A 24,834-nucleotide genomic window follows, 5' to 3' on the forward strand; every position below is an offset into this window, starting at 1 on the left:
ACATCTTCTCTTACTCTCTTTCTTGCTTTTTCCATTCCTTTAACTTACATAGATAGTAAATTCCTTTGAGCACTACCAGACATAAAATAAGACTGTGTCCCAGACTGAGACCAATATACAAAATACTCTACTACACTCAAAATTATTTATTTAAAAAAACAACAATAATTACCCTTCGATTGTAATATATACAGGCATTGGTGTCTTTGCCTGTAACTGATGTAATGAGCTCAGCTATGTGGCAGACTTGAAAGGACAAGTGCTTGTACAATCAACTGCTGGATTAACTGGCTGATGTGTATTTAAAGAGAGGGCATATAAATTGAAGGCATGAAATACAATTTTTAAAATGTGATAAATTTGTATTTGCAAATTAGGATATTGATTTATCTAAAACATATCATTTTGGAGTAGGATATTACATTTAGTTCACACTATGACAGCTTAATGGGACAAGTTTAGGAAATAGCATAAGAGAGTGAAAAGAAGATTAGGTATAAAGTCTGGAATCATGAGTTTTAACTGTGGCTCTGTTCCTAATTTACTGCGTGACATTATACAGACACATTCCTCTCTTATGTTAAATTACATGATCTTTGAATACTTTTCTTCTCTGACATTATTCTATGTGGGAGTGCACACACAAGAAGACCAAAGTCCTGGATGTTTGTAGAGTGGTTTGGAGACCCTAGGATATACTTAGAGGCAGGGAAGCTATCTATAAATTATGAAAAATATAAGTGTCTTCTTACTGATGAAATAAATCTGACTTTTAGAATCAGAGTTTAGGAAATAAGGATGAGATAAGCCATCTCCTTTAAAAGACTATAAATTGTTTATTCCCATCTTAAGGAAACAAAAATGTAATTTAACCCAAATTAAGCAAAACAAAGAAAATAACATCAAAGTACAAATCAATGAAATAGAAAGCATAAAGACAATAGAGAAAGTCAATAAAACCAAAAGCTGATTCCTTGAGGAGGTAAATAAAATTGATAAAGTCAAACTGATCAGGAAAAAAAGGAGAAGACATAAATTACTAATATCAGGAAAAAGAGAGATTATATCACTGTGATTTACAGATCTTAATAGGATAAATACTTGAGCAATTTTATGCCAATAAGTTAGACAACTTCAATATAATGGATGCCTGTGAAAGACACAAATAAAGTCACTCAAGAAGAAATAGAAAACAGGAATAGCCCTATACCTATTACACAAATTGATATTGTAGTTAAAAACTTTCCATAAAAAACTTTGGGTCCAGATGGCTTCACTGGTGAATGTCACAGAACATTTAAGGAAGAAATAGTGCCAATTTTTCATAAACGCTTCCAAAAATGTTTAAATAGGATATCTTTTAACAGAATTCTGGCCTATTCTATGAGGCCAAAATTACCATTATATCAAAACCAGACAGAGATATAATACTGTCTTTCTTGTAAGAAAAACAAACTACATATTGATAACTATGAACATATATGTTATTATCAAATTGTAAACAAAATTTTAGCAAAATCAAATCCAATAATATGGTAAAAGGATAATACATCACGATCAAGTGCGATTTACCCTAGAAACATAGGGCTGGTTTAACATTTGAAAAACAATCAGTACAACTCTCCATATTAAAAATTATAAAAAGAAAACCATCTGAACATCTCAATAGGTGCTGAAAAAGCAGTTGTGATGTGAAATGTCATATTCATGCCTGATGAAAACTCTCAGTAAAGTCAGAATAGAAATGAATTTATCAATCTGATAAAGGGTACTGTGATGGTTAATATTGAATGTAAACTTGATTGTATTGAAGGATGCAAAGTATTGTTTCTGGGTGTGTCTGTGACTAAAAGAGATTAACATTTGAGTCAGCGCACTGGGAGAGGTAGGCCCACCCTCAATCTGTGTGGGTACCATCTGATCAGCTGCCAGTGTGATAGAATAAAGCAGGCAGGAGAAGATGGAAGGGTAGATTTACTGAGCCTTCCAGCCTTCATCTTTCTCCCATGCTGGATGCTTCCTGCCCTCGAACATCAGACTCGAATTTCTTGAACTTTTGGAATCTTGGACTTACACCAGTGGTTTACCAGGGTCTCTTGGGCCTTTGGCCACAGACTGAAGGCTGCACTGTGTGCTTCCCTACTTTTGCGATTTTGGGACTTGGACTATCCATCACTGGCTTCCTTGCTCCTTGACTTGCAGATGGCTTATTGTAGAACTTTATCTTGTGATCATGTGAGTCAATTCTCCTTAATAAACTCCCTTTCATATATGCATAGGTCCCATTAGTTCTATCCCTGTAGAGAACCCTGACTAACACAGGCACCTATGGAAAACCTACAGCTGATATTATAATAGCAAAAAACTGAATGCTTTCTTTCTAAGATCAGGAACATGACAGGGATGTCCAGTATTACCACTTTTAGGTAATATTGTACTGGAGGTTCTAGTGAGTACAATCAGGCAAGAAAAAGAAAATAGAAGGCATCCAGACTGAAAATAAAGAAGCAAAACTATTTTGTTCACAAGGGATATGATCATTTATATAGAAAATCTGGTGGAATCTATAAATAAACTGTAAGAAATAATGAGCTTAGCAATGTAATAAGACACAAAGTCAATATACAAAAATCAATGGTATTCTTACAAACTATCAAAATTATTAAAAATTTTAACTAAAATTTAATTTCAAAGATTAAAATTAAAAAGAGTTTACAATAGCATCAATAAATATAAAGTACCTGAGTATAAACATAACAAAACACATGAATCACCTGTACCTTTGAAACTATAAAATATTTTTGAGAGAAATTAAAGGTTATTTTAATAAATGGATAAAATACCTATTGCATGGGTTAGAAAACTCAATACTATTGAAATTTCCAGTCTGCCTATTGATTTACAAATTTAGTATAATCCCAATCAAAATCAAACTGGCATTTTTTCATGTTTAGAAGTTGACAAGCTGATTATAAAACTCACATGAACATTAAAAATATCTAAAATAGCCAAAATAACTCTGAAAATTAGAAGTGAAATACTACCTGATTTCAATAATTATTATAAAGCTACATGAATCAAACAGTATGTTTTTGACATAAAGACAGAGAAATCAACTTATGAAAAAAAAATGGAATCCAGAAGTAAACCCACATACACATGGAGAATTGATTTTGACAAAGGTATGAAGACATATAGTGGAGAATGGGAAGATTTTTCAACAGATAATGCTGGAAAATTGTTAATATTAGTGGTGAAAATGATTCTAGATTGAAAACAAAGAAGTAAAACTTATATTCACAGACAGTATCATCTAGATCATCTGGGGATATGAGTCTCTTATTTTACATCATACATAAAAATTGTCTGAAAATCAATCATACACCTAAACGTAAAACCTAAAACACAAAGCTATAGTGACAGTAAAAACATTAGTTGTTACGGGTTCTAGGATGTATAGTGGAAGGTTTGAATAGGTGAAGAACAGAGGATGTTTAAAGATGGCAATAGTATTCTGTATACAGTAGTGCTGAATACATGACCCTATGCATTTTCAAAACCTTTAGAAATTTATAGCCCAAAGAATAAAAATCATTAAGGTATGTAAATAAAAAAAATAATTTGGGATCAAGGGAATTCCAAAATGGAATGTATAATGTGTAAAACAATCTAACTACATTACAAGTGTATAAAACAACCTCGTTAAAGGAGGTGAGGCTAAGTAACTGTAAATCACTGGGGTCTATAAAACTGAAGGCAAAGGAAACTGTATATAAGCACTGAACTTTAGTTTATAGAAGTGTTTCTTAGAGATGTATGGGTTACACTTCTGATACCGCTCTATATGTGTACTAGAATTGAACAATTAAGTAAATTTATGCTGAATAGTGGAGACCAGATTTCTCATTTTTGGAGTTGAGATTTACAGATAAGCAGGGCAGGAGACAAGAATTATCCATGTGGTAATGGTATAAAGATGGAGCCACTGGTATGAACTCATGTTTAATTTAATATAGATACAGACACTTGCATATAGATGTATTTATAGGTGTGTGCATGTGCATGCACACGTGCATGTGTGTGTGTGCATCCATATATTCCTTTGGGTTTTACATTTAAGTCTTTTATCCATATTGAGTTGATTTTTGTATATAATGTAAGGAAGGGGTCCAGTTAAACACCATAGTGTTGCCCAAAAACTCCTTCAGCTGATAAACAAATTCAGTAAAGTTTCAGGATACAAAATCAATGTACAAAAATCACTAGCATTTCTATAGACCAACAAGAGCCAAACCAAGAGCCAAATCAGGAACTAAATCATATTCACAATTACCACAAAAAGAATAAAATACCTAGGAACAGGGGAAAAACAGCTAACCAGAGAGGTGAAAGATCTCTACAATGAGAATTACAAAACACTGCTCAAAGAAATCAGAGATGACACAAGTGAAAAAACATTTCATGCTCATGAATTAGAAGAATTAATGTCATTAAAATGGCCATAATTCCCAAAGCAATGTACAGATTCAGTGCTATTCCTATCAAACTACCAATGACATTTTCCACAGGCTAGAAAAAAACTATTTTAAAATTCATTCGAAACCATAAAGGAGCCCAAATACCCAAGGCAATCCTAAGCAAAAAGAACAAAGCTGAAGGCATCAAGTTACTGGACTTCGAACTACACTACAGGGCTAGAGTAACCAAAACAGTATGGTACTGGTACAAAACCAGATACATAGACCAATGGAACAGAATAGAGAGCCCAAAAACAAGGCTGCACACCTCCAACAATCTGATCTTCAACAAAGCTAACAAAATCAAACAATGGGGAAAGTACTTCTTATTCAATAATGGTGCTGGGAAAACTAGGAAGTAAGGAAATGCTAAACAAACTAAAAAACAAATAAATACCACAAACCCCAGAAATATGGGAGTATGTCAAAGGGAAACAAGAACCTACTGAAAAAGCTTCCAATGGCCAAAGCTGGAACAATTTGATCAACAAAGCACATTGGATTATAACATAAATGTAAATTAAATATTCATGAGTCTATACTGATATAAATGATTAAGTAAATAAACAAATGTGGGAGATGAGACAAATCTCCCACACAGAAAAATTGTAAATAATTTATGCAGATACTGCACCTTCAAGGGGCATAACTTGTTAAGGCGGGTTGCACACAGCGACTTTCTTCCAAAAAGTACGGTATAAAAAGGGGCAAAAATGTAGTTTTATAGTGGAGAAGTCTGACAAACATTAGCTCAACTATTGATCAAAATCAACATCAATAATAAGTATGTTGAAAATACAGACCTTTGATACAATGCAATGAAAATTGTCCTTTACCCGTGTGATTTTCCTTCCCCAAACTTGTAACCGCAATATAATTATAAGAAAACGGTGACAAATTCCAATTATGAAACATTGTACAAAATACACAACCAGTACTAAAATGTGAAAATGTCCAGGTCATCAAAAACAAGGACACTCAAAAAAAAGAAACTGTCACAGCCAAGTGGAGCCTAAAGAGATAGGGCAACTAGTAAGAAATGTGGTAACTTGGGCCCGGTGCTCTGGCTCAAGCCTGTAATCCCAGCACTTTGGGAGGCTGACGGGGGGCAGATCACCTGAGGTTAGGAGTTTGAGACCACCCTGATCAACATGGAGAAACCCCATCTCCACTAAAAATACAAAATTACCTGGGTGTGATGGTGCATGCCTGTAATCCCAGCTAACTGGGAAGCTGAGGCAGGAGAATCACTTGAACCCAAGAGGCAGAGGTTGTAATGAGCCAAAATAGCACCATTGCACTCCAGCCTGGGCAACAAGAGCTAAACTCTGTCTCAAAAAAAAAAAAAAAAAAGGAGAAAGAAATGTGACAACTAAATATGCAGTATTTTAAATAGAATCCTGAAACAGAAAAGTAACATTAGAGAAAAACTAAAGAAAACTGAATAAATTATGGGTTTTAATTAGTGATAATGTATCATTGTTAGTTTATATAATATAATAAAAGTACCAAACTAATGTAAAGATATTAATAATAGGGGAAATCGGATGCAGGGTGCATGGAAACTCTATACTATTTGCAATTTTTCTGTAAATTTAAAATTGTTCTAAAATGCTTATTTTAAAAATACAGTGAGATATTGTAAGACTTACATTGGAATAACTATAATGTAAAGATGGAATATGCTATAAATTGTTGCTAAAAATGTGGAGCATATCCTTTTTTATTTCTTGAGATGGAGTCTCTGTCACCTAGGCTGGAGTGCAGTGGTGCGATCTTGGCTCACTGCAACCTCCACCTCCTGGGTCCAAGTGATTCTCTTCCCTTAGCCTTCTGAGTAGCTGGGACCACAGGCACACACCGCCACGCCTGGCTAATTTTTGTATTTTTGGTAGGACAAGGTTTCACTAGGCTGGTCTCAAAGTACCGACCTCAAGTGATCCACCCAACTCGGTCCCCCAAAGTGCTGGATTACAGGTGTGAACCACTGCACTCAGCCAAGCATTTCTATATCTATATATCTATGTTATATGGTTTGGCTCTGTGTCCCCACCCAAATCTCACCTTGAATTTTAATCCCCACATGACAAGGGAGGGATCTGGTGGGAGATGACTGGATCATATGGGCCGTTTCACCCATGCCGTTCTTGTGACAGTGAGGGGGTTCTCACAAGATCTGAAAGTTTAAAAGTGTCAGTTTCTCCTGCATGCAGGCTCCCTCTGTCTCTTGCCACCTTATGAAGAAGGTGCCTGCTTCCCCTTCATCTTCTGCCATGATTGTAAGTTTCCTGAGACCTCCCCAGACATGTGGAACTATGAGTCAGTTAAACCTCTTTTGTTTATAAATTATCCAGTCTCAAGTAGTATCTTTATAGCAGGGTGAAAACAGACTAATACAGAGTATTGTTACTAACAGAGTGGAGTAGTGCTATAAAGGTAGCCTGAAAATGTGGAAACAACTTTTGAACTGGGTAATGGGCAGAGAGGTTGGAACAGTTATGAGGGGTCAGAAGAAGACAAGAAGATGTGGGAAGCTTGAAACTTCCTGGAGACTTGTTGAATGGCTTTGATCAAAATGCTGACAGTGATATGGACAATGAAGTCCAGGCTGAGGTGGTCTCAGATGGAGATAAGAAACTTCTTGGGAACCAGAGCAAAGGTCATTCTTGCTACGCTTTAGCAAAGAGAATGGCGCATTTTGCCCCTGCCCTAGAGATATGTGTAACTTTGAACTTGAGAGAGGTGATTTAGAGTATTTGGTGGAAGAAATGTCTAAGCAGCAAAGCATTCAAGAGGTGACCTCACTGATTCTGGAAGTGCTCAGTCATATGCATTCACAAAGCGATGGTTTGAAATTGAACATATATTTCAAAAGGAAGCAGAGCATAAAAGTTTAGAAAATTTGCAGCCTGACCATGAGGTAGAAAAGAAAAACCCATTTTCTGGGGAGAAACTCAAGCTGGCTGCAGAAATTGGTAAAATAAGGAATCAAATGTTAATTGTCAAGACAATGGAGGAACTGTATCAAGGGCATTCCAGAGATCTTCAAGGCAGCTCCTCCCATCACAGGCCTGGAGGCCTAAGAGGGAAAAGTAGTTTCGTGGACAGGGCCCAGGTGCCTGCTCCTCTGCGCAGCCTTGGAACTTGGTGCCCTTCATCGCAGCCACTCCAGCTCCAGCTGTAGCTAAAAGATGCAAATGTACATCTCAGGCCATTGGTTCAGAGGCTACAAGCCCCAAACCTTGGCAGCTTCCATGTGGTTTTGGGCAGAAGACAAGAGTTGAGGTTTGGGAACCTCTGCCTAGATTTCACAGGATGTATGGAAATGCCTAGATGTCCAGGAATAAGTCTGCTGCAGGGGTGGAGCCCTGATGGAAAACCTCTACTAGGGCAATGCAGAGGGGAAAGTGGGTTTAGAGTCCCCATACAGAGTTGCCATTAGGGCACTGCCTAGTGGAGCTGTGAGAAGAGAGCCACCATCCTCCAGACCTCAGAATGGTAGATCCACTGACAACTTGCCCTGTGCATGTGGAAAAGCTGCAGATACTCAACACCAGCCCATAAAAGCAGCCACAGGGGCTGTGCCCTGTACAACCGGAGAGGCAGAGCTGCCTAAGGCCTTGGGAGCCCACCTCTTGCTTCACCGTGTCCTGGGTGTGAGACGTGGAGTAAAAGGAGATTATTTTGGAGCTTTAAGATTTAATGATGGCCTCACTGAATTTTGGACTTGCGTAGGGCCTGTGGCCCCTTTGTTTTGGCTGATTTCTCCCATTTGTAATAAGAACATTTACCCAATGCCTGTACCATCATTATATCTTGGAAGTACCAACTTGCTTTTGATTTTACAGGCTCATGGGTGGAAGGGACTTGCCTTGTCTCAGATGAAAATTTATACTTGGATTTTTGGGTTAATGCTGGAATGAGTTAAGAATTTGGGGGACTGTTAGCAAGGCATGATTGGTTTTGAAACGTGAAAAGGACATGAGATTTGGAAGGGGCCAGGGGCTGAATGATATGGTTTGGCTTTGTGTCCCTACCCAAATCTTATCTTGAAGTGTAATCCCATGTGTTGAGGGAGGGACATCATGGGAGGTGATAAAATTATGGGGGCCATTTCCCCTGTGGTATTCTTATGATAGTGAGGTAGTTCTCATGAGATCTGATGGTTTAAAAGTGACAGATTCCCTGCGTGCACTCTCTCTCTCTCCTGCCACCATGTGAAGAAGGTGCCTGCTTCCCCTTTGTCTTCTGCCATGATTGTAAGTTTCCTGAGGCCTCCCCAGCCATGCAGAACTATGAGACTTTCCTTTATAAAATACAGTCTCAGGTAGTAACTTTATAGCCGTGTGAAAATAAATACACTATGTATCCTGAATACATTTAGTCATCAAAATATATGTATCAAAATGTACATAGCAGCACTATTTTAAATGGCCCAAAATTGAAAACAACCAAAATGTTCATCAACACTGGAATGGATAAATATATATTCTCACCATTGAAAACATCACAGTAATCAAAATAAACAGTCTAGAACTAATCACAAAAATATGATGAATCTCAGAAATATAAAGTTGGTAGAAAAAACCAGATATACAAAAAGGTACATCCCATGTGATTTATTTATAGATTGTTCAATAGGCAAAACTAATGCATGGGGAAAGGGTGCAATAATTAGAAGGAAGCAAGAATGGGACCTATGATGGTTTGGTAATGTTCTGTTGCTTGATCTGTGAGTGCTCATCACATGAGTGTGCTCAAGTTGAGAAATGTTTTTATCTGTGTAAGTTGGAATATAAATATATTTTGCACATGAATCTAATGTCAGTTATTGGGCTACAAATCTCTTTGCTAGGTTTTTCAATTTCTTTATATTTTTCAACAAAAGCTCATTTTAAAATAACTATTAATAGTAAAATTTTTTCAAATGTGCACAAAGGGAGATAATATGATGAAACCTGTGAACCTATCATAAAGCTTCAATAATTATAAGCTTTGCCAATATTATTTAACCTTCCTTTTTCCCTGGTATATTTTTAAAGCTCTTTAGTATGTTACAATTGGCTTACATGAAATTGCATATAATTATTGTATAAAATTTGATAAGTTTTGGCATATGTATACACCCATGAAAACCATAATATGTAATCAAGAAATGTAAATATTCCTCAGCACCCTAAATTTTCTTGTGCCTGTTTGGAATTCTCTCTGCTTTGGCCCAACCATACCAGCTACTACTGATTTGCCTTCTGTCACTGTAGATGAAATTGCATTTTCCACAGGTTTATATGAATGGAATCATATAGTATGTACTCTTTCTTTTTCTGGCTTCTTTTACTCTGCATAATGAATTGTGACTTACCCATGCTGATGTATCTATCAATAGTTCATTCCTTTTAATTAATAAGTAGCTTTCCATTGTATAGAAATGCCAAAATCTGCTTATCCATTCATGTGTTGAGGGACCTCTGGATTGTTTCCAGTTTGGGCCTATTAGAAATAAAACTGCTATGAGCACTTTGTATAGACATAGATTTCCTTTTCTCTTTGATAAATACATAGGAGTAGAATGAGTAGAATATATGGTAAGTGCATATTTAAATCTATAAGAAACTGACAGGCTGTTTGCCAAATATTTTACCACTTTACAGCTGTTCAGCATATGAGAGTTACAGTTCCTCCACATCCTTGCCAACACTTGGTAAGGTCAGTCTTTTATCATTTTAGTCATTCTACTAGGGGTACAATGTTATCTCTTCATGATTTTAATTTCTATATGCTTAACTTTAAAAAAATCAACAAAAGATTTGAGTAGAATTTTTATCTAATAGAATATGCTAGTGGCAAATAAACACAAGAAAGATGCTCAACATTATTAGACATATAATTAAAATACTGTAATATGCCTCATTTTCAGATTGGCTTCTTTCACTTAAGCATTATGCATTAGAGATTTCTCTGTGCCTTTTCATAGCTTGATAGCTCATTTATTATTATTGTTAAATAGTATTTCATTGTATGGTTATGCCAAAGTTTGCATATTCATTCACCTACTGAAGGACATCTTAGTTGTTTCCAGCTTTTGGGAATTATAAATAAAACATCTATAAATGTTCACATGTAGGCCTTTTTGTTTTGGTGGATGTAAGTTTTTGAATCTCTTAAGTAAATACCTAGGAATGAGATTGCTGGATTGCATAGTAAAACTATGTTTAGTTCTATAAAAAAATGGGAAACTTTCTTCCATAGTGAATTTGATATATGGCTTTTAAATTATAGAATTCGAAGTATTTTTATCTTAAGTTTTTTTCCTCTTTAATCCATGCTATTTAGAAATATCTTTATAGGCTGGGCACAGTGGCTCATTACGGTAATCTCAGCGCTTTGGGAGGCAGAGGCAGGTGGATCATCTGTGGTCAGGAGTTCAAGACCAGCCTGGCCAACATGGTGAAACCTGTCTCTACTAAAAATAAAAAAAATTAGCTGGGTGGTAGTGGCACATGCCTTTAATTCCAGCTACTTGGGAGGCTGAGGCAAGAGATTCGCTTGAGCTTGGGAGGCGGAGGTTGCAGTGAGCCAAGGTCACACCACCGCACTCCAGTCTGGACGAGAGTGAATCTCTCTCTCTCTCTATATATATATATATGTATAGAATATAAATGTATAGAATATATATAGCACATATATAGAATATATGTATAGCATATATATAGAATATATATATAGAATATATATAGAATATATATATAGACTATAGAATATATATATAGACTATAGAATATATATATAGAATATGTATAGAATATATATATAGAATATATGTATAGAATATATATAGAATATATGTATAGAATATATATAGAATATATATAGAATATATGTATAGAATATATATAGAATATATATGTATAGAATATATATGTAGAATATATATAGGATATATATGTAGAATGTATATAGGATATATATGTAGAATATATATAGGATGTATATATATTCTATGTATATATGGTCAGTCTTTTATCATTTTAGTCATTCTACTGAGGGCACAATGAGAGTAGAATATATTTCATATATATAGAGAGAGAGATACACATATATATCTTTATAATTACTAACTATATGGACTTAATTTTTTTCTTTTTCTCATTAATTTTTTATTTAGTTAGATTGTGGCAACAGAACTTGATGCTTCTTTGAAATTTATTGGGACATGTTTTACAAAATAGTATGTGGTAAATTTTTATAAATGTTACGTGTGTGTATATTCTAATCATTTATAGAATTTTATATATTCTAATCATTTGGTGTAGAATTTCAATACCATATAATATATATATGGTGTTGAATCAAGCTTGGTACACCATATAATATATATATGTTGTTGAATCAAGCTTGGTACTTATGTGTTTTCATTTTTTATATGCTTACTAATTTCTAAAATCTATGTAATCTATCAATAATTAGGAGATGTGTTTTGAAACCTAATACTATAAAGGTAGATTTTTTTTTTTTTTTTTTTTTGAGACCGAGTCTCGCTCTTTCACCCAGGCTGGAGTGCAGTGGCGCGATCTCGGCTCACTGCAGGCTCCACCCCCTCCGAGGTTCACGCCATTCTCCTGCCTCAGCCTCCCGCGTAGCTGGGACTACAGGAGCCCGCCACCTCGCCCGGCTAATTTTTTTGTATTTTTAGTAGAGACGGGGTTTCACCGTGTTAGCCAGGGTGGTCTCCATCTCCTGACCTCGTGATCCGCCCGCCTCGGCCTCCCAAAGTGCTGGGATTACAGGCGTGAGCCACGCGCCCAGCCAAAGGTAGATTTTTTTAATATCATCTTAATGTCTAGCATTTTTTTTCTTTTCCTATTTCAGTATTACTAATTTATTTCAAGCTATTTTTATTGGCACACTCTAGTTTGGAGTTGTTATATTTTCTGAGGAGCTGAACTTTTAAACATTATATAGTGAGCCTGTATTTTTTCCTTAATATTTACTTGGATCAGCAATATAGCCAGTTTGGCTTTCTTTTTGTTAATATTTGCCTGTTACATGTTTTCCTATTTATTTACTTTCAAACATTTTATATCCTTATGTTTAGTGCATTATATAAAAGCATATAAATGGATTTTTTCACCTTAACTATAATTTTTCTTCTTTTCAAATTTAGTCAATTTATAATTGTTGTGGCTATTTATATATTTGGATGTATCTTCTATTTGATTTTTATTTCTATGTTGCTCTCTCTCTGCTACAGTATTGTTGCTTATATTTTCTTTCCTTTTATTTTTGAATCAATTGCATTTTATTTTTATTATGTCTATTCCCTTTTTCTCCGTACTGGTTTAGAATTTACACTTTATTTTAGTCCTTTTAGTGGACACTATTGAAAATTTACTGTGCATATTGAAGACTCTGGCCTTATCCAGGGGCGTCTCAGGTCCAAGGGCCGGTATCCTAATTGCTATGTTGCTACAATAACTGTGGTTATTGTTCACTACCCCTAGCTCAGGCCTCAGTTTATGGAATCACCTTAGGCTAGTTATGACACTTTATTTGCCCAGATTTTTTTTTAAATAAAAGAGAATGTCTTATGAAGGTGAGTATGGGATCTTGCCAATTCCCCTTGAACACTTAATACCATTAAGAAGAACATTTACTCTGAGCAAATGAAAACTCAAGCAACCGTACCTCAGCAAAACTGGTTTGCAACATTGCATTCTGTGGTGTTTCATTAGTTAAAGGTAGTGTTATTAGGGACTGCCTCTTGGGCAAGCCACCATGTGCTACTAGAGATGGAAGCAATTAATAGATGCTTTATTACATGGCATTTGTGCCCTTCTCAATCAACTGTAGACATTCTTGATTGAAGAGAACTTGGTCATTAGCTATGAAACCACTTGACTTTTTTTTCTGCCAATATTAATAGTATTTATTTCTTCTTGTCTACTCATATTAACATTTCCAAAGAAATGTTAAATAATTGTTTTGATCATGAATATCTTTGACTTGTTCCAGATTCTAGAATTATCATTGATATATATACTGTTGGCTCTTGGCTTTAAACTAAATATAATATTAAAAATGTATGATTTTTCCAAGGGGTGAAGAAGATGAGTGGGGAAGAATTTAGCTATCGTTACCTGCAGCAGTTGGAGAGTGAAAGAGATGAACTTTACATCCAGTATATCAAGCACAATGATAGCAAAAATATCTTCCATGCAGCTCGTACCCCAGCCACACTGTTTGTAGTCATCTTTATAACATATGTGATTGCTGGTGTGACTGGATTCATTGGTTTGGACATCATAGCTAGCCTATGCAATATGATAATGGGACTGACCCTTATCACCCTGTGCACTTGGGCATATATCCGGTACTCTCGAGAATACCGAGAGCTGGTAGCTGTAATAGACCAGGTGGCTGCAGCTCTGTGGGACCAGGCTTTGTACAAGCTTTACAGTGCAGCAGCAACCCACAGGCATCTGTATCATCAAGCTTTCCCTACACTAAAGTCGGAATCTACTGAACAATCAGAAAAGAAAAAAATGTAATTCAAATTTTAAGAAGTACAGGTGCATGACCAATTGTCAATTAAATATTCAGTTTTATATCTCCATGCAGACATTCAAAGAACAGAGTAAAATACTAAACACCTCTGAAGACTGCAAACTGGATTAGTTCTTTTACTTCAGTGTTTAATAAGCAGATGTATGTATGCATGGTTATACTATTTTGTTAACATGTACAATTTCCTGATTTTTCTTCAAAAATGCTGTTATAAAGTATTTGTCTATTTATGATAACAGTACACGTGTTCTGCTTGAATTTACTAAATTCTACTACTGGGTTATAATTAAATCATGTGATATTCCAAAAAGAAAAATGTATGATTTTTAAGTAGGAGGCCATTCTTGACATTTATTTTTGTGCTACTTTGGTTACTTTTTATTTTAAAAAATCAATTAATTGATTGATTTTTTTTTGTGGTAAGAACATTTAACATGAGATCTACCATTTCAACACATTTTTAAAAATATAATGATGTTGTACAACTGATCTATAAAATGTATTCATCTTGCCTAAGTGAAACTTCATACCCACTGAATAGTATCTACCCATTTACCCCTCTTTCCAGTCCCCAGCAACACCCCCATTCTACTCTCTCCCCTAATTCTACTCTCAATAGACTCTATGAGTCTATTTTATTTTGCATATAAGTGGAATCACACAGTATTGGTCCTTCTGTGACTAGCTTAGAATCATGTCCTGTAGGTTGTTTCATGTTTTTGCATATTATGGGATTTTCTTCACTTTTAAGGCTTAATAATATTCCTACATATATATGTACCACATTTTTTTAAATCAATTCATGACCAGGTGGTTTCACTGGTAAATCTACCAAACATTTAAGGAAGAATAAACACCAATCCTTCTCAAACTCTTCTAAAAATATTGAAGGAAAGAGAATACTTTCAAACTTATTTTGTGAGGCCAGCATTATCCTGATACCAAAGCCAGATAAAGATACTAAAAGAAAACTATAGGCCAATATTCCTGACTAACCTTTGTTAGTTTATAATAGATAAAATAATCTATGTTAGTTAGTAATTATAGATGCAAAATACTCAACAAAATATTAGCAAACTAAATCCAATTGCACATTAAAAGGATTATGAACCATAATCAAAGGAGATTTATCTGTGGGCAGTAAGGATTCTTCAACATAGGAAAATCAATTAATATGATATACCACATTAATTGAACCCCAGAACCACTTATTAGCTCAGTATATGCAGAAATCATTTGGAAAAATTCAACACCCATTCATGATAAGAAAGAAAACCTCTCAATAAATAAGGAATGGAATAAAATTACCTCCACATTATAAAGACCATATATGAAAAGCCCACAGCTGACATTATACTCAGTGGTGAAAAACTGATAGCTTTTCCTGTAAAGATTGGGAACAAGGCAAAGATGTCCATTTTCATTACTTTTATTCAACATGGTACTGGAAGTTCTAGCCCAAACAGTAAAGCTCTTGTTTTTTTTGGTTTGTTTTGTTTTTACATTTCTTGCTAAGGATTCAGAATAATGTAATTTTCCCCATGTAAACCTTGTGGGTTTAAAGGGTCAGAAATTTAGAGAGGGCTTGAACCGATTACCGGGCACCCACACTGTGACCTGAGGTTCTTTCATATTCCTAAGGACGTGGAGGTTTGCTTATATGTGACCAAGAGCAAAGAGGTTTAGAATATTTTAATAACAGGTAGTTCCCAAAAGAGTTATTAGGGCCAGTGGAAAGTTTTCATCTTTTATCTGCTATGACAATTATCTCTCCTAGGTTCTACTTCTGCTGTAAGCCACTATCATTCTTAAATTGGCCAGAATATTTTATCACCCTTTGAAGCAAACACTTTATAATGTAAATCATATGCAAAGAATATCATTACCCTTCAGCACACCAGATCTATTTCCTCTTATTCACTGGTTTTAAACTCAACTTATCTGTGATCTCTATCCTAGGGTGGAACATCAAGATTTCTAAAAGTAAATGTGGAATCCATTGAAGATTTTATTAGTTTTTGCCAATAAAATAAACTAGTTTGAAATAAAGCCACTGTATCATCCAGTTCCATAAATTTTACTTTGCTACATATGAAAGCAGATTTTAGGTGCCTGCTATGAAGAGAAAGGTTGTATTACACAAGCGTGTATGTTCACAAGGCTCATAATCACATTACATGTGGCATGTGGAAGGTAAATACTTTGCAGCAGCCACCAGTTAGTTCTTTTAAACTTCTGTTTCTGAAAAAAAAATTAAATATTCTGAATTTAAAGATCTTTAAAATTTCTTATTTTTATTTCTAACTTAAATTTATTTTAACATTTGTTTTGAAAATTCAAAACTGGAGTGTCACCCCAATAATAACCAATTATGTAGACACCCACCTTTATATTAGTTACAGTTATTACCAGGGGATTTTATATCAAGAAATAAAAGGTTGCTTCCAAATCTTAGCTATTGTAAACAGTGTGGATAGTGGATTATTTGTAACTCAAATTATAAGTGTTTGAGGGGATGAATACCCCATTCTTCATGATTTCACATTTCATGACTTTATCAAAACATCTCTTGTGCCCCATAAATAGATACAAATTTAAAAAAAAATTTTTTAAATAAAAAATTGTAAAAATGAAATGAAAGGTTATATGAATTTATGAATTGCAGTTCATTTTCATTTTCTCAAAATATGAAGGCAAGAATATTCATTTTTAGTTAGGCCTTATAAACAAACTATAACATAGGTAAAATATTTGGTTTGTTGAAAAGAACAATGGCTTTGCATCTAGGAGTATCAAGTTTAAATCCTGGTTTTTCTACTCACCAGTCATCTCTGGTAAGTCACTTAACCTTTCTTATGTTTTCATTTCCTCATTTGTAAATGTGGATGATGAAAACTACTCTGCAAATAGTTTAAAAATTTATAATAATATATGTAAACATTGACATAGGGTCTTTGAAAACACTGAAAAATACTGTTATTATATATGTGTTTATAATATCTGAGGTTGCTTATGCATTCTTCAGTTTACACCACTCTTGATAGGTTTGGCATCTTTATACATGGAATGCCAGAGCTAAAAAAGACCTTAGAAATTATCGAGTTGCCACTAACTCCCTAATTTTTCAGTTGAGGAAACTGTGTCTGTCACATTAGAGCTATTGAAGGCCACTAATAGTGAATTAATGGTACAGCTAGTAGTAGTAGTAGAACTCAAATCCCTGGCTCTAATTCCTCCACTCTTTCCACCAGATTGCCAGTACATTTTTCTAGTTTTCCTATAGAAAAAAAAAAATTAGGTGATTTTTTTCCCCTCATAGCCTCCACTCTTTCTACCTAGTAGAATTATGTTCAGGTCACCCAGCAGGGACAGTTGGATATTAGCTAGAAGATAGTTTTGTGGTCGTTTCATTGTTTTGTGTGTTGTGGTCAGTTGAAGCTCAAAGATTACATTTTGTGATGATTTTCCTATTTTTACTTTTTCTTAAAATATTAATTTGGGAGAATTTAAACATGATGAAGATCAGTATGCCCTCTAGCTTTCTACTGAAAAATTTTTAAGTATTAGTGATCAATTTCCTAAAACTTCATTTTGACTGAAAATCATGAGAAAATCAGTGCTTTTATTCAAGATCTTTAGTGTGGCTCATCTAGAGATAATACTTTATTACTGTGTGTTTGATTTCATAAAGTTAAACCTGCAATGAAAATACAGTTTGAATATCCTTTTACTAGAGGAGTCACATTATGTGTTGAGTATTACAAAATGGCTTTTGTTAGAACGCTATTTCTATTCCCAAAGACCTTGTAATTCTGACATGGGATTGTAAGGCTTCCCATCTGTTTGCTAACTCATTGTAGCACTTAAAATATCTCAGTATGAGAGAATATCAGTGCATATGAATCTTTTTTTAAGGAGACATATCACAAATTAGATAATCGTTTCCCATTTATAAAGACAGATGCTCTGAGAGGTTGATTGTAGCTGTCCTTGTATATCTACCTGTGTGATCATAAAGAGAAGAATTGTGGAAGTGTCTAAAACCAGATGGTTTAATGTCTAAAACCAGATGGGTTAAAGAATGTAAACTGAGCCTTACCAGTTTAAATGGGTGACTGTTCTAGCTTAATTCTCCCTATATAGTAAATGAGTAAAGGAAATATACTTCATTAAAAAACAAATTTAAGTTTATTAGAGAAATAAAAGCTGAAGAAATTAATATTACCACATTCAAAATGTGAGGATAACACCATATTGGGATTCAGAGAAAATTCAAGTCTACTGTTAATAGTTTGGATCATATTTTCTACATTAACCTTAATTTTGCTAACATCTTCTGTCTCCAACATATGGTTGAAGAAATGCCAGTTGCCTATTAAGAGAGTACAATGTCAATATATAGTTTGCCTACTTCCTAATAGTATCACTGATAGAATTGAAAACTAGATCGATGGTAACTATTAACATTAATAATATGGCAGAACTGTAAATCATTACAACCAAAAGAGATTGGCATGAGAACAAATGTAAAAAGAGCTTGAACAAATGAAATTCTAACAGGTTTTTTTAATGCTCTAATTTTAGCTTCTGAACTGATGACAATTACATTCACCTGAGAAAATTTATAATAGATTGTTGAACCAATCATTTTTAAGAGATATCTGCCAGAAAATAATGTATTAATCTCATTTAATTCTCACATACTCTGTGATAAGCACTATTCTACTTTACAAATAAAGGAACAGACTCAAAGAGCTCAAATGACTTACTCAATTTTGTGCATGTAGGATTTGAGCAAAGTCTAATGAACCCTGAAGCCCAAAGAGTAAAAGTTTGAATTATGTGAAGAAAATAACTGTGTGATAGTAAGATGGCAAGTAGTTTAATTAACTTTTAAGTGATAACTTTTTAAAATTTCCCCAAATTCCAGCAAATTGTCTTGCTATCTTGCACATTATTTTTGCTTTGTTTTCTTTCATAGCTAAGCTTCTAGATTCTAGAACATGTCCTGTCTAGTGTTGTTTTCACTTCCTAACCACCAGTTTACTCCTCTTATTGCCATCCATCTTTTTCTTCTGCCATGACTTGAAACTGCTTCATCTGCAGATGAACAGTGATCATTAATTGCTGGATTCCACCAGCTCTTTTCAATTCTTATTCTTGTCTAACTTGACCTAAGTAGTACTTAACTCTTGAGATCCAACTTCCTCTGGCTTCACCAGACTGTGGATGCCAATGGGTCAAATTCATAAGAATAATCTGTATTTTATTTTTATACATTTTATACAGGATTTCTTCTTCCTTATTCTGATTACACCAAAGCTATTTCTTTGGTGGAATAGCTTCACCCTGACTTAATTGACTTCGGGAGTTGAGTTTACCCAGTCAGACAATCACTGTGATTGGTCTAAGAAGTGGCCAATCTGAGTGCATTGGTGTTTTCTTTGAGATTTTTAAATAATGAAGCAAAAAGACAAGCACTTCGTTTTTCCTCCAGCCCACTAAGCTGGAAAAAAATTCTAGGTCTGCCAGCAGTCATCTGTCACCACTGCCTCCAAATAGAAGTCTCTCTTTCTCTCTCTTTCTCTCTCTCTCTCTCTCTCTTTGTGGGTGTGTGTATAAAGAAAGCCATTTGCACATCAACAGAATGAAGCCAACATATAGAGAAAGCTGAAACTAGAATTGTAGAGAGAGTAAAAAATGTGCTCTGGACACAGTATTTGGCCCTGAATCCTTTTCTGTCCATCCCAGTTTTGTCAGTGACAAAGCCCATATTTGCTTAAACTGGCTGCAGTTATGTTTCTTTATTTGCATTTTGAAGAGATTTGACTCACCTACCTACTACTCACTGCTACTGGTGTCCTTCTTAGGCCCTTGTTATCTGTAGGAAGGTGATAGTCCCAAATATCCCAGAACACTGGAACTGCTAAAAATGATGTCTCACAGCTATGCTGTGATGTGTGAAGGAGTAGGAGAATCTTCTTGGCTCTTTGTTACTCTCTTATCTGGACATGAAAAGAAACAGCTGAGTTCTCCTGTTTCAGCGTTCCTAATGAAGAAAACTTTGGCTTCTGTAGCTGCCTCTCTCTTGATAGGATGCATTTGTGAAGAAAGGCCTCTTTGGCCAAAGCCCTTGGATAAGCCTTCTCATATACCTCCTACCAGACTCCTCAGAGAGTCCTGCATACATTTGAGTCCCAGCCCTGCTACACAAAATTTATTCTTTTCTGCTTCTTTGAGCAATCCTCCTTCTGTTTATGTGGCACATTACTTGGTTTTATCTCTTTCTTCTCTGGGTTCTTCTTCCTAGGGAACTATAGTCTGTTCTTTCATTGCTTTCCTTTAAAGGCTATTGTCCCAGGGCTCTATGTCTTTAATCCATTTTTATTTCCACTTGGCCTCTTAGCCAGGCAAACTCATTGTGCTCTATGTTATTAGATACTTCCTATAAACAAATATCTTATACATTTTTATCTACAACTCAGATCTCTGTCCTGAGCTCCAGACCCTCAAATTTACCTACTTGCTGTACATCACCTCCTGAGTATTCTATGAGTACCTTGATTCTACCCTCATTAAAAGTGAAATCATCTTCACCTTCTTTCCATCAAATTCCCCCTCCCAGCAGTAGACCATACAGTTCATTCAAAACAAAACAAAACTTGAGGGACACATTCTGGATTTTCTTCTCCCTTCGTATTCATAGTCTATGTGTCTCGAAAATGCATCTTTTTCCTGAATATTCTTCAGCATGTTAAGAAAAACTGGTGGTATGGGAAGTAAGGGATCACAGATGTCTTTCACATGTATTTTCAAATCCCATTTTCTAGATTAATTTTCTTTTTAGCAGGGAAGTGCTTATATTTGGATCTTTAATTTCTCTCAGTTTTTGCTATAATATATAACCTTCCACTTGTTATATAAGAACACTATAATTTTAAGAGGTATCTTGCAGATTCTATCATTTTATTTTGCTTTTACTCTTTTTTTTCTTAACATTCTGGGAACATTTTCCCAATGCTTTTCCTAACTGCTTACACAACCACTTAATATATGGCTTTCCATGTCTTAAAAATAAGTACTCTTCTGACCAAACTGACCTCCCACCATGCATGGAGGACATGGGTGTGAACCTGAGGCCCGACCCAAGTGTATAAGGTTTAGTCCATGTTATAGTCCTTTTCCCATCCTCCTACTTCCCCTTGCCATATTTATAGTACAAAAATTGGGCAAAAATACATAGCTTATTATTTAACTTTGTTTTTTAAAGTCTTTTTTTCTACACACACACAGAGAGAGAAATGAAATAGGAATAATGTTAATATAAGAAATTCCAGAGGGTCAAGGAAAGGGTTAGAAGAAATAAAAAATGTTATTTTACTTTGCAATACTTAATTTCATCATTTTGGGTTATGAGGCATGGTGTTGTGGTCTATGAACATGGGACAGAGAATAAGGAAAATTTCTTAACTAATGCTGGCTTTGAAAATGAACTCTGTGGGTGGCCATGGACAAATTACCTGATATCTTCATTTCACTTACTTTATGACTTCTAGTCTACTTGGAGATCATTAATTTGATTGACAGTGCAGCTAAATAAATAATACACCAAGAGTTAATTGGAAATCTAAGAAATGCTGAGCTTTTTAGAATCATAATATATTTAATTTGTTATTGATAGGTCACCTCAAATACCACAAAATGAATGGGAAGATGAATACTATGCAAGTACTCATTAAAAACATCCCAAAGTGCTGGAGGAAATGCCATGGAATTAAGGAATGACTTTTGTGGTAGAAAATTTTTATTTCAGAGTATGGACACTGCTTGTGCTGGGTATCTCAATTTTATTGGATATAATTTTCTTGGGCTGTTAGATTTTCTCAGTGCAACATTTCTGAGAGCAAATATGTTCTGCTCAATTAAATATCTTCTAAAGCTAGATAAATGCCTTCCAGCAGGCACATTAACATTCAATACGTTATATTTTGCCAGAGGTAAAACATTTACATTCTAAAACATTATATTCTAAAATTTTTTACCCCAGGGAAAATAAAATGCCAAAAATCTCAACTACCACACATAGCTTTGTAATAAGATCAATGGGCAAATGGAATGAGCTTCAGTTTGCACTAATCCTACATATATGTATTAAGGATATGTCTAATGAACTTTGGCCATAATAAATTATAACTAATTTATTTATTTCATCAGTTCCCTACTATATTTCTTTCTTGTTTGCTTCTCCTCTTGTCGTCTCTTCATATTTGGTAGAATATATTTTATTGAATATCTAGTTTCAGATTACCTGAGCTTCAGATTAGATGAAATTTTGGACTGTTGAATACTTTTGATTGTGTAGTAGATATAACTAAGCAATTTTTTTTTTGGGTGCATACTTAGAATGTAATTTCTGGATCTTTTGATAGGTGTATTGTTTTAGTTTGTTTTCTGCTTCTATAACATAATACTGTAGACTGGGTAATGTATAAAGAAAAGAGATTTATTTCTCTCAGAGTTCTGGAGATTGTCCAAGATCAAGGGGCTGCATCTGGTGAAATCCTTCTTGCTGTGTCCTATATGGTGGAAAGCATCTCATGGCAAGGAAGCATGCTTGTGACAGAGAGAATGAGAGCTGAACTTCATCTTTTTATCAGCAACCCCCTCCAGCAATAATTAACCCAATCCCACAATAATGGCCTTAATGTATTCATGTGGGCAGAGCCCTTATAACTCAATCACCTCTTGAAGGTCCCACTCTTAATGCTGTCACAGTAGCAATTACATTTCAACATGAGTTTTGGAAGGGATATTTAAACCATAGCATATATATTTGCTATAAAAACACCAGTTTTCCAAGTGAATGTACGCATTTTAAACACCCACCAGAATCATTTGTGAGATCTAATTGTTCATTCAATCTTACTACACTTGGTATAGTCAATTATTTTAATTTTAGCACCATAATGAATATGTAGTGATACTAAATTTGGTATTACTCTGCATTAATGACCAAAAATTAGATAACAAATGATATTGAACTTATTTCCACATGCTTATTGATCATTTGGATATATTACTTTGTGAAGTTCCTTTTCAAGCCTTTTGCCCATTTTTTCTTTGTGCTGTATTTATTTTCCATACTCATCAAAAACATCCCAAAATGCTAGAGGAAATGCTCTAGAATTCAGGAATAACTTCTTTTGTGGTAGAAAATTTTTATTTCAGAGTATAGACACTGTGCTGGGTTTCTTAATTTTACTGGATATCATCATTTTCTTGGGCTGTTTGATCAAGTTTGATTTTCCCAGTGCAACATTTCTGAGAGTAAATATGATCTGCTTAATAAAATATCTTCTAAAGCCAGATAAGTGCTTTCCAGCAGGTACAATTTTCCTTCCAGCAAGTATAATACCTGGTTTATAAGCATTACATATATTAATATTATTATTTTGTCAGATAGATATAATAAAAGTTTAATATTTCAATCTTTTCTTTTATGATAAGTGCTATTTACATACTGTTTAAGAAAGAGGCACCCATCATGACAATAATGTTCTATATTTTCCTATGAAAGTCTTGTTTTACATTTCACATTTAGGTTTTGATGGTCCTTAAATATAAAATTTTTATACATGATATTATGTATAGATTTAGGTTAATTTATTTTTATATGGATATCCAATTGACCCAGAACCACTTATCAAAAAGACATCCTTTATGCATTGAATTGCAATAGTGTTTTATCAAAACCAGCTAAGTATTTTTGAGTGAGTGTATTTCTGAACTCTCTAATTTGTTTCATTTGTTTACCTTTTGTTGTATTATTTCCTCATCATCTTAATTATTTTTAGCCTTATAAAAGCTTTGATATTTGGTAGTATAAGTTTTCCTGTTTAGTTTTTCTTCTGTAATATTTTCTTGACTATATAAAGTCCTTGCATTTCTATGTACATTTTAGAATAAAACTGTCAATTTGCACAAAATAACAGGCTGGGATTTGGATAGAGATTATGTTGATTTGAGGGAGACTGGCATTTTACCAATATTGTGTCTTTCAGTCAATATACAGAGTGTATCTATTTAGTTATTTTGATATTAATTTTTCTCACCAATGTTTTATGGTCCTCAAGGAAAAAGCCTTGCAATGTTTCTATATATGTGATCCTAGGTAATGGACCCTTTTAGATGTTATTATAAATGACTTTGCTTTTTAATTAAATTTCATTTTTCAGTTATTTCTAGTATAAAGAAATGGAAGTGACTGATTATTGGAAACATTTATTTGTAAATTTTCTTATTTTTAACTTTTTGTAGATTCTTGTAAATTTTCTGCAGAAAATTTATATTTTTTTCTGGCTTTATTGAACTGCTTTGAAACTCCAGTGAAATGTTGAATAAAAGTGCTGATAATTGATATTATTTCCTTATCCTTGTTCAATTGCATTAAAACTTCACCATTAACTATATATTTTTAGTAGACCTCTTTATCAGATTAGGAAAATACCCTCCTGTTCCTAACTTACTGAATTAAACAAATCATGAACAAGTGTAGAATCTTATTAAGAGCTTTTTTATTGAATATACTAAAATAATCAAATGGATTTTCTCTTTTATTAACAGATGTAAAATTTTACTAAATACTTTTTTCCACATTCCTTTGAAATGTTCATAAAGTTTTTCTATTTTTTCTAATTTGATGAATTACACTGATTGATTTTTAAAATATTAAACCAAACTTTCAATCCTGGCA

General features: G+C 34.2%; 1 protein-coding gene across 1 annotated transcript in view; it reads left to right on the plus strand.

The window, feature by feature from the left end:
- The window catches only part of CENPW (centromere protein W), a 152,958-nt gene extending 128,455 nt beyond the window's left edge, over positions 1 to 24,503 (plus strand). The window contains exon 4 of the transcript XR_008503026.2: positions 21,763 to 24,503. The gene's annotated coding sequence lies outside the window, so the exon portion shown is untranslated. The remainder of the gene's footprint in view (positions 1 to 21,762) is intronic.
- Positions 24,504 to 24,834: the final 331 nt, after the last annotated feature.

Source organism: Pongo pygmaeus, chromosome 5 (genome assembly GCF_028885625.2).
Source record: "Pongo pygmaeus isolate AG05252 chromosome 5, NHGRI_mPonPyg2-v2.0_pri, whole genome shotgun sequence".
Taxonomy (NCBI): domain Eukaryota; kingdom Metazoa; phylum Chordata; class Mammalia; order Primates; family Hominidae; genus Pongo; species Pongo pygmaeus.